Here is a 12113-nt window from a genome sequence, read left to right on the forward strand (position 1 = left end):
TCGAAAGAATAGCTGGCTAAAATTCTTGTTTTATTTGAGGCATAATTAAAATGTATCAATATTTCAGGAAAATGTTTATAAATCAGCAAAAAACCAGTTCTGTGATACGATGCCCTCAGTGGATCCTTGCTGTTCATTTCAGTCTTCTTGGCAGAGAAGCATTTGTTCCACCTTCCTCCAGGGCCCTCCAGAGACAAACTGGCTCTCAGTGTTGGTTGACTGTCTGCTTCAACAAGGTGCAGCTTGGACCTCCAGGCACTTCCATGTGCACCTCCAAGTGCACACTTAGTGACACATTTGGCACTACACCAAGGCACTGTCTTGGCTAGCCTCGCTCTTATATACCTGGAAGCAAAACAGAAGCAGGCTCAGGCTGGATGGAATAAGGGAGGAGAGGCAGAGAAAAGTACAGTTTTTAAAATTATTATTTATTAACATATTTTTATACTGCCCAAAACTTACGTCTCTGGGTGTTTCACAACAAAATAAAAACAGAAAGTAAATCATTAGTTAAAACAAAAATGAAAAGTTTATAACATTACAACAATTTAAAATTTTTAAAAGAATATTTTAAACAGCATTAAAACCATTAAAACAATGTTAATTAAAAGCCTGGGTGAACAGATGTGTCTTTAAAGACTTTTAAAAAGCTGTCAGAGATGGGGAGGCTCTCATTTCACTAGGGAGCACATTCCAAAACTTCAGGGCAGCAACGGAGAAGACCTGTCCCTGAGTAGCTGCCAGATAAGCCGGTGGCAACTGCAGGCGGACATCTCCAGATGATTTCAGTGGCCGGTGGGGTTCAGGACGAAGAAGACGTTCTCTTAAATACCCAGGGCCCAAGCTGTTTAGGGCATTATAGGCTATAAACAGTACCTTGTATTTTGCCCGGAAACATATTGGCAGCCAGTGTAGCTCCTTCAATACAGGAGTTATATGGTCCCTCCGAGATGACCCAGAGACCAGCCTGACTGCCGCATTCTGGACCAACTGTAGTTTCGGGCTACATACAAGGGCAGCCCCACATAGAGCGCATTGCAGTAATCCAGTCTGGAGGTTACCAGCAGATGTACCACTGTTTTGAGGTCGTTCACCTCAAGAAACGGACACAGCTGGCATATCAGCTGATAGAAGTTCCCTCCACACAAGTACAGCACCAGAAGCACTTCACCCCAGCCCCCCACTAACATCCTTTCATGCCACCTTGACATGGTTGCTGGCGTGATGTGCAGCATTATGGTTCCATAGCACTGCACTCTGGGGCTGTTGTGGCCTCGGAACACAAACTCAACACCATTAAAAGGGAGCATTTGTGCCAGCAGTCCTGACATGGTTTCCCCCATTTGCAACAATGGGGTGAACGGCGGAAGCACTGCTAGCACAACCATCTGTTCTTAACAGGGTCAGGGCTGTGTTCAGTCTGCAGCAGCCCTGGGGCACAGCATTACAGAGCCATAATGCTGGGCATTATGTGGCCACTGTTATACCTCTCCCCAAAATTTGCACCAAGTCTTTATTCTTTTTTAGATGCTGTAGCTGCTTCTCCTCCTTCTCCAGGAGAGGCATCACGAGATAAAGTTATGGTTGAGACTGTTCGGAAGTACTTCCCTGAAACCTGGCTTTGGAACATAGTATTCGTTGGGTGAGTTGCTGTTGACTGTGCCTCTTTTCTAGGAGTCTGTGGCCACAGATCCTGCAGAGAGCAATGAGTGCTTAACTGGTCAGCATGCCAATTTGTTGTATATATGTTCCCTTCTCTGCTGTTGGATGAGTAGATCTCATGTGAGGTGTGAGATGTCTTTCTCAGGTGCTCCACAGGCAGGGCTATGCTAATTAGCTAGTAGCTTTTAAGAGCCTGGAAAGGAAAAGCCCACCCAGTTCTTTCAATCCTTTGTCCGGCTCCAGAGACAACCTTTCTATTTGCCAATCGAAGGCCGTGGTTTTTTCTCAATTTTTCTTGCAGCCTTGCCAATCCTTATTTCGGCTTTTTTAGCCTTGCAGCCGTGGCAGTCCTTATTCTTGACTGCTTTCATTAATGCCCTTTTAAAAAATATCTCCTGATCCCTTTTTCTGCTCGCCCAGTATTTCTTTACTCTTTCCCTCCCTGCTTCCATCTACTACTCCATCTACTACTTAGTTTTTTTGTTAGTGATGCAATGTCTGGGGCCAGGAATGTTCTGGTCCCCAAGGGAAAGAAGTCCTTGGCTTTCCTGCCTCAAAAGCCACCTAGCATGCTGAGCATCATTAGGTCCTCATCATCACAAATCGGCTCTGATATGGGCAGTCCCAAACAGGGATTTTCAGGCCTCCCGCCTTTGGACCATGAGGACTGATGCAGAAATGAGTGTCTAGCTGCCTCCTTTGATGCCATTTCCGTCCCACCCTCCCCCCACAACCAGTTATTGCAAACTCCACACTCACGCTAGCATACCAGGCATTCAGGCCTACTGCTGGCAATTTTACCATCATCTAGTAAAATGTGGCACAGCAGAGCCAGTTCCTGTTCAATAACGGGGATGGGGATTTATTCTATTGTTTACTGTACCCAAAAAGATGGCTCCCTCAGAGCTGTACTTTACCTCAAATTTCTGAACAAATTTGTCAAACACAGAAAGTTCAGAATCGAGACTCTGCAGTCAATCTCAGCATCCCTTCATCATCTAGACTACATGGCATGAATAGACCTCACAGGGCCTATTTGCATGTCCCCATTCACTTAGACAGTCACCTTTTTCTCCATTTTACTTATGCTGACAATTATTATCAGTACAAAGCTCTACTATTTGGGCTATCAGCAGCCCCCAAAGTATTAACAAAAATCATGGCACCCTGATATCACATCTCAGGCTCCAGGGCATCAGAATATTTACATACCTGGACAATCTGCCAATCAGATCACCAAATCTAGCATATACCTGCAAATATGTAAAAATAACTGCAAGCACTAGCACATGGTTTTATAGTCAGTGAGCTACCTGGGTACCTTTTCCTCCTACCTTACTTCTACTTCCTCCTACCTAATTGTTTGCACCCACACAACTGACAATTGGGGGCACACACAACTCCCAAACATGGTAGAACATAGTTTTCACTTGTGTGAATGACTTCACAGTCAGAGGGAGGCTTATTATCCCTCAAGAACGTATTCAGAATATCGCAAACATCATTCCGTCGATCTTGGCAAAACAGCAAGGTGCTTCTTCTAATTTTAGCATGTCTTCTGGTGCTCCTGCCACACCAGAAAGTCCAGAAGTGCCAGATGAAATTTCAGGCTCCCCCAGAGGGCTTCTGCTCCTTCACATGGTGGACATTCCCAGGACAACTATCCCAAGGAAAACAATTTATAGATCCATCCAAAATAATTGTGACAATGAATGCCAGCCTTTTAGGGTGGGGAGCCCAATGTTTCCAATGTTCAACACAGAGGAAATGGAGCAGAAGCACAGTGTTAATTGGCTAGAACAGAGGGCTATCCCCCCTGACTCTGATAGCCTTCCAACATTTAATAATGCACAGACATGTCCTTGTCCATACTGACAACATCGCATGCACACACACATGCACACACACATCACATGCACACACACGCGCATGCACACACACACACACACACACACACACACAATGATGGACATACTGATCTGCTAAGCCTTCTTCCCTTTGGGAGGTAGGCTTAAAACATCCTAAAATAAAAATAACTTCATGGATGGCGTGGGAGTAGAATTACAGTATAGTAAAAGGGCAGTCATGAGTTGAACTGTCACTTTGCTACACTACCATAGCCCCAGATGGAGGCAAGGTGAATATGCCTGCCATTTGTCTGGGGCCTCCATACTTGATTTTTCAGATGTAAAGAACCACCTAATGGTGTGCGCGTGCACACGCACACACACACACACACACAGGTGGGGGCCTCCAAAAGAGCCTTTAGGTCCAGGCTCCAAAATTACCTAGGTGCTCCATAGGCGGGTTTGCTGCTGCCACCACGCCAAGATTGCACAGGCATCTGAATAGCTTCACTATTTGCAAGGCTGGCTGGTTCCTCCATTCCTCTCTCTAAAGCTTTAGCATGACTTGCAAGCATGTAGGGCCCTTAAGTCAAACCCCACAAGGCATTAGAAAAATCGGTACACCGAAGAAACTAGAAATCCTGCACCTGGCAGACAAAATGTTTATTTTAATTGGTCATTTAGTTTGTGGGGAAAGGGAGATGTAAGTAGTCCAAATACAAGCATCTTACTTTGCTGGGGACTGACAACAAAATGATCCCTGCTGCAGGAAGCACATAAGCTGTTTCATGTCTACACTGTCTCCACCTTGATAAGGGCAATAAAATAGGACCTTGACTCCTGTTTGTAGCAGATTGGAATTAAGATACAAACCACCACTGAACTCTAAGAGGATATAATTAATGGAAACATTAAAAAGAAAGGGCAGCATTAGGCAACTTTGCCTTACATCTCTGGTAGATGTTGCCCCTGTGGCTGTGGCCATAATGTTAAATAAAATGTGTCATCGAGTCGGTTTTGACTCTTGGCGACCATAGGGCCCTGTGGCTGTCTTTGGTCATATAGGAGGGGTTATATATTTGGTCATATAGGAGGAGTTTACCATTGCCATCTCCAGCACAGTAAGAGATGATGCCTTTCAGCATCTTAATATTATTATTATTATTATTATTAATTCAATTTCTATATCTTCCTATATCACTGCTGCCTAATATAGGTATACCAGCGGGGATTTGAACCGGCAACCTCTTGCTTGATAGTCAAGCATTTCCCCACTGAGCCATTAGGTGGATGGCCATAATGTACTTCAGTGTAAAGCAGTATACTTGTTAGCAGGCACAACACACTTTATTTTGTAACAATAGGGAATCTAGCAGGTGCAGAAGCAACACCAGGATGTTTTTTTTCAAAACTACCAAGGCTGATTCCTTCGTTTCATGTATTTGAAAATTGCATCGTTCCTGTGCTTTCTTGTTCACAGCTTCGTGACAGTAATGTTGTGATGAAGGTGGAAACCAAAGAAAACCATGTCCTCTGCTATCTGAATGATGTGAGTTCTGCTAGGATCTGTCTCTTCTTTCGTGTGATATACTGAGTTACAAGGCTCCTAATTCCTTTGGGCTTTTCATTTCTAGCTTTCGTACAAGGAAATCAGTTTCAGTTTCATAGCTGTGCAAGATCTTTCCATTTCAAACCTCAGACCAGCTTCCATACGTGTCTATGACTACTACGAAACAGGTAGGTCCTAGAGGCCTCACACACTGTGGAACTTTGTTCTTCATATGAAGTTCTTCATGCACTACATAACTAGCTGACCAAATTCACTGCCATGTCATGGTGATTGCCACTAGCTTAGATAACTTCTTTTAAAATGGTTAGATACATTCATGGAGGCTGGAACTATCGACAACGAGCTATTAGTCATGAAGTCAGCTAAATGGGAGGTCTGTGTTCAGAGACTGTGTGCCTATTGTGAGGACAAACAACATGGGATGCCTGTTGTGAGGCATTTTCCTCAAGGCCCTGGTTAGAAACAGAGTGCTGGCCCAGGTGGGCCTTTGGTCTGATCTAGCAGGGCTCATTGTATTATTCTCATTATTCCATGGAAATCTACTGGAGTTAATTAAAAGTCTGATAAGCTGGGGAATAAATATTCCAACTTGGCTGAAGTCACTTTCACACTAGCATTTTAGACTGGAATTCCCAACCCATTCACTTTTTAGACATAATCCATGTCAGGGGTTTCCACACTTGGGTCCCAAAATATTGACTACCACTCCTATCATCCACAAAGGCCATTGTGGCTGGGAATGATGGGAGCTGTAGTCCAACATCGCTTGGAAACACCTGATCCAGAGGATGTCATTGCCAGCCAGGGTTTTTTCCAACATTCCAACATTTTCAGTGTTGTCCTCCTGCCTTTTCAGACCAGATGTATGGCATTGTTTTTGCAATGAAATGCAATTTCAACACCATCCTGTCCTTTATGGACTGGCAAGATGCTATTGAGGCTTTTCAGGACTATTGTGCCTATAATTTATAGCAATAGCAATAGCACTTACATTTATATACCGCTTTATAGCCGGAGCTCTCTAAGCGGTTTACAATGATTTAGCATATTGCCCCCAACATTCTGGGTACTCATTTTACCGACCTCGGAAGGATGGAAGGCTGAGTCAAACTTGAGCCCCTGGTCAGGATCGAACTTGTAACCTTCTGGTTACAAGGCGGCAGTTTTTACCACTGCGCCACCAGGGGCTCATTGTATATATGTTATAGCTGCCTTCTGCAGCATCTGCCCCTTTCATTATTTCACAGCAGGTTTCTGATGAATAATCTACTCATTGCTTATTAGTCAGTTGCTATTCCTTGCTATGGCGGGGGTGGGGAGTGAGCTTTGATTGTTAATTACCTTTCTTTCTCATCTATTTATTACAAAATAGTTACAATAGAAGATTTAGGCCTATGTGAGATAGAATTCAGGCATATGTGGTGAATAACATTCATGGTGCTCTCTCTTCCCCAGATGAGAACAGTCTTGCTGAATATAAGTTCCCTTGCAATGCAGGTGGCCCCTGAGCCTTCTGGGTATTCTTGGAAAGGTAAGTTGGATGACAGAAATACCCTACTGGGAAATGAGGAGTCTGGCTAATATTTCCCCAGGTAGAAAGTGGGTGGGAAAACAGAGGGCAGCTGCATAAAGGGCTAAAGGGAACTGGCAGCATGAAAATCAGGTACTAGAGTTTTTACACAAGATTGATTTTATTCATCTAGCACTCAATCAAGAGCAGGGTTTTTTCTCCTACTACAGGAGCTTTTACACACATGGCTGTTAGTTTGCATCTCTTCCAGAACGGAGGGTGTGAGTCCACATATCAGCTGGATTTACCCTGAAGTCACTGCAGGCTATCAGGGACCAGTTCAGATACAACTCTGTTTCCCCCGCAATTATGGCTGTGCATTCTGGCTTAGCCTGAATTCTGTCCGGGTTTTTTAAAAAAACCTGTAATTATGGCATATTTTTGGGGGGGGGGATGAAGTTTCTGGTATGTCCTGATGCTTCTTTGTGATGTGTGGAGGGACCATTGCTAATAATTCAGCTTTTTTCAAAACTCACACTTTCATGATTTTTAAAAAAATCTTTGCTGAGTGGATTTCCAGAATGCCAAGTGTCAGCAGAGGGCACTGTTTGGCAATTTGTCTCACCGATCTTCTGCTACAAGAGTTTGACAGAATCTTTGCCCCCACAAACAGCCTGCTCTTTTCATGGCTCTGTCTCTGAAGCTGACTGGGACAACCAGCAGGCAGCGGAGACCAATCTCCTCACAGAGAAAAAGGCAGGAAAAGGGTTAGTGGGAGCTTGATTTTGGAGGTCTGGCAAGTGTGACAACACTGAGATGAATCACCTTAGCTAATGAATTATGTCCCGGATTGATGGAAAGAAGTCAGGCTGGAAGCACTTAAAAGGGATCAGGACAGGTCAGGTGAAATTCTTAATAGATTTAAATAGGTCATGTTTGAACAGATACCTGGGCTTTTCTGAGGCTGGGCCCAGCTACCGTTCCTTCTCAGGCCCAAGGCCCATCTAGTCCAGCATCCTGTTTCTCACAGTGGCCCACCAGATGCTGCTGGAAGCTACAGGCAGGAGTTGAGGGCATGCCCTCTCTCCTGCCATTACTCCCCTGCAACTGGTTCTCAGAGCCATCCTGCCTTTGAGACTGAAGGTGGCCCACAGCCCTCCGACTAGTAGCCATTGATGGACCTCTCCTCCATGAAGTTATCCAAACCCCTCTTAGAGCCATTCAGGTTGTTGGCTGACACCACATCCTGTGCCAGAGACTTCCACAAGTGGATCACGCGTTATGTGAAAAAGTACTTCCATTTGTTGGTCCTAGACCTCCTGGCAATCAATTTCATGGAGTGACCCCTGCTTCTAGTGTCGTGTGAGAGGGAAAAGAATTTCTCTCTCTCCAATTTCTCCAAACCATGCATGATTTTATAGACCTCTATCAGGTCTCCCAGCAGTCGTCTTTTTTCTAAACTAAGGTGCTCTAGGCCCCTGATCATCTTGGTTGCCCTCTTCTGCACCTTTTCCAGTTCAACAATGTCCTTATTAAGATGTGGTGACCAGAATTGTACGCAGTAGTCCAAGTGTGGCCACACCATAGATTTGTATAAGGGCATTATAATATTAGCCGTTATATTTTCTAATGATCCTTTCTGATGATCCCTAGCATGGAATTTGCCTTTTTCACAGCTGCCGCACATTAAGTCGACACTTTCAACAAGCTGTCCACCACGACCCCAAGATCCCTCTCCTGGTCAGTCACTGACAGCTCGGATCCCATCAGCATATACTTGAATTTGGAGTTTTTTGTCCCAATGTGCATCACTTTATACTTGCTAACATTGAACTGCATTTGCCATTTTGTCGCCCACTCCCCCAGTTTGGAGAGATCCTTTTGGAGCTGCTCACAATCCGTTTTGGATTTCACTACCCAGAAGAGTTTGGTATCATCTGCAAATTTGGCCACCTCGCTACTTACCCCTGCTTCTAGATAATTTATGAATAAATTAAAAAGCACCGGTCCCAGTACAGATCCCTGGGGGACCCCACTTCTTCCTTCCCTCCATTGTGAAAACTCTCCATTTATACCTACCCTCTGTTTCCTGTGTTTCAGCCAGTTAGCAATCCACACATGTACTTGTCCCCTTATCCCATGACTGCTAAGTTTCCTCAGGAGTCTTTGATGAGAAACTTTGTCAAAAGCTTTTTGGAAGTCCAGGTATACAATGTCAACTGGATCACCTTGATCCACACACTCATTGACACCCTCAAAGAAGTCCAAAAGGTTGGTGAGGCAAGATTTACCTTTGCGGAAGCCATGCTGGCTCAGTCCCAGCACGGCCTGTTCTTCTAGGTGCTTTGCAAGTTTATCCTTGAGGATGCTTTCCATCAATTTGCCTGGAACGGACGTTAGGCTAACTGGCCTGTAATTTCCCGGATCGCCCCTGGGTCCCTTTTTGAAAATCGGTGTTACATTTGCTACTCTCCAGTCCTCTGGTACAGAGCCCGATTTCAGGGATAAGTTGAAAATTTTAGCAAGGAGGTCAGCAATTTCACGTTTGAGTTCTTTGAGGACTCTTGGATGGATACCATCCGGCCCTGGTGATTTGTTAGTTTTCAGTTTTTCCAGACAGTTTAGCACATCATCTCTTGTCACTTCTATCTGATTCAGCTCTCTAGCCTCCATCCCTAAAAAGCCTGGTTCAGGAACAGGTATATGCTCAGTATCCTCTGCCGTGAAGATGGACGCAAAGAACTCATTTAGCTTCTCTGCAACCTCCATATCCTCCTTAATAATCCCTTTCACTCCCTCATTGTCTAATGGCCCAACCGCCTCCCTGGCAGGTTTCCTGCTTCTGATGTACTTAAAGAAGTTTTTGTTATTCCCTTTGATACTTTTGGCTAAATGTTCCTCAAACTCTCTTTTTGCCTCCCTTATTGTCACCTTGCATTTCTTTTGCCAGAGTTTGTGTTCCTTTCTGTTCTCTTCATTTGGACAGGCCTTCCAATTTTGGAAGGAAGTCTTCTTCCCTTTTATGGCTTCTTTGATGGTACCCGTGAGCCATGCTGGCATCCTCCTGGACTTAGTGGTATCTTTCCTCCTTTTGGGTATACAATCTAACTGGGCTTCTACTATTGTGGTTTTGAGTAAACTCCATGTACTCTGGAGCGAAGTGACTCTCCTGGTTTTCCCTTTCAGCTTTCTTTTCACCATACTCCTCATTTTGGAGAAGCTTCCTCTTCTGAAATTCAAAATGTCCGTGTTAGACATCCTTGGTGATTCTCTCCCCGCATGTATGCTGAATTTGATGGCACTATGGTCACTGTTCCCTAAAGGGTCGATGACACTGATGTCACGCACCAGGTCCTGGGTGTCACTCAGAATTAGGTCCAAGGTCGCCTTCTCTCTGGTTGGTTTCATGACTAACTGTTCTAGGGCACAGTCATTTAGTGTATCTAGAAATTTGACCTCTTTGTCCTGATCTGACTGTGAATTGACCCAGTCTATGTGTGGGTAATTGAAGTCACCCATAATTACAGCCCTGCCTCTCCTTGATGCCTCCCTGATTTCCTCCTGCAACTCCCAGTCACTGTCGGCGTTTTGATCTGGAGGGCGATAGCACATCCCCAGTAGCATGTTCCCTTTCCGGCCTTGTATAGTCACCCACGGGGTTTCTGTGGAGGACTCCAGTCCACCTAGGATTTCAAGCTTGTTAGATTCGATCCCTTCTTTAACATACAGTGCTACCCCTCCTGCAAAGCGCCCCTCCCTGTCCTTTCTGTAGAGTTTATACCCAGGGATAACTGTGTCCCACTGGTTCTCACTGTTCCACCATGTTTCTGTTATGCCCACTATATCTATTTCTGCATTAGCAACCAAGCACTCCAGCTCACCCATCTTGGCTCGGAGGCTTCTGGAATTGGCATATAAGCACCTATACGCTGAATCTCTCCCCTGAATTATGCTATTGTTATGACTCTTTGACCTGCTGGCACATGCTCCCATCTGCTCTTTATGCGGTTCTGCACTGTCCCCTTCTGTTTTATCTGAATTCTTTGCACCCTCGCACTTTAAAGGATGGCTTTGCCAAATGGGATACTGCCCTGCTCCCATTGGCTGTTCCCCAGGTGTCATTTTAAAAACTGCTCTGCAATTTTTTTGATTTTAAGCGCCATTTGGCTTTTGATTTTGATTTTAAGAGCCTCCCTCCCTTTCCCCACCCCCCCTCCCTCTCTCACCTGCCTTCCTGCACCCTTTGAAGAATGCAAAATGTGGGCTTCTTGTGATGTTCCTTCATGCTTTCCACACCTCTGATTCCACTTTCCTCATGAGCGGAAAGTTCTCCAGCGCAAATGTCCCAGGCACAGGATTCGGGCATTCCATTGAGACTTGTGCATAAGAACCTTTGACTGGATTGAACCTTTGAAATGGTATCCTGCACTCCAGGCCTCTACTACTTGGGAGCAGATCCCACTGCCTGCAATCCCAAGAAAGATGCAGTCGATTGGAGTGCTCTTGTGATGCTCCCATTTGGTTTAATGGAGCTTGAGGTGGAGAACTTCTCAGGAGATTGCACCCGAGGTCTAATATCTCTCTTTTTCCAAGAGGAAAGGAGGGAGGAAAATTGGTATTCCTTGCAAAGAGAATAGAAATCCTTCTCTGGGAGCCTGCTGCAATCAAGCCCTGTTGCACAGAGGTCTTACACTATATTGGAGTAACTTCCCCTAGACATGCTATGCTGAGAGCATCTCAGCCCTGAATCTGTGTCTTAGATGCCTAAATATTATTAGAGAAGGAAGATTGTCTGCTAGCACAAGAATTGTGTGAGAGAGGAAAATATAAAAAGTTATTACTTCAAGCACAGGGCATGATTCAACAAAATCTGGGCACTTTTCAACTGGAGACATTTCAGCCTTAGTCCTCCCCTAGAAACTAATGCATCTTATGAATGCTGGATCATGCCCCCGCAGGGCTGGGGCGGGTTGTGTACTTTCCCATTCCTAACGTTGGGGGTGTTGGGAATTGTAGTTCAGCAACATCACAGGCCAAAGTGGGAGGGGAGTCCACATTCAAAAGAGAGAATTAAGCAATAGTATCACAAAGGCTAATGGAGCCACGGGCAGAAACCCAGAGAGTACAGAAATCAACAGAATGAATGGGTGAAAAATGGGGATCAAGGGAATCACACCCCCTTGCCCAGAGTAGTCGTTCTTGCATCACAGAACACAACTAAATCAGCAGCATGTCAATTTCAGTTTCAAAACAGCAGGCACTCCAGCAGTACTCAGTAAAGCCATAATGTGATCTAGTGAACAAGCCAGGGCTCATGAATGCTTAGCTGAGAGGTTCAATCTTGGTTAAGCAAGGGACAAGCAAAATTCCCAGTATTGGACTTTACCCCAGTAGTTTCCCTCTAGCTCACAACCTAGTGAGGAGAGCTGGTCTTGTGGTAGCAAGCATGAGTTGTCCCCTTAGCTAAGCAGGGTTAGTACCATTTGCTGCAAAAAGGACAGCTTGTAATTCAAGTTTGGAATCA

At 44.9% G+C, this 12113-nt stretch overlaps 1 long non-coding RNA gene across 6 annotated transcripts in view; it reads right to left on the reverse strand.

The window, feature by feature from the left end:
* LOC128344800 (uncharacterized) overlaps positions 1-12113 on the reverse strand; it is a 26395-nt gene continuing 14282 nt past the window's right edge. For all 6 annotated transcript variants that reach the window (XR_008316059.1, XR_008316057.1, XR_008316058.1 and 3 more), the window contains exon 3: positions 1-345. This is a non-coding gene — a long non-coding RNA (uncharacterized LOC128344800). The remainder of the gene's footprint in view (positions 346-12113) is intronic.

Source organism: Hemicordylus capensis, chromosome 2 (genome assembly GCF_027244095.1).
Source record: "Hemicordylus capensis ecotype Gifberg chromosome 2, rHemCap1.1.pri, whole genome shotgun sequence".
In the NCBI taxonomy this organism is placed as follows: domain Eukaryota; kingdom Metazoa; phylum Chordata; class Lepidosauria; order Squamata; family Cordylidae; genus Hemicordylus; species Hemicordylus capensis.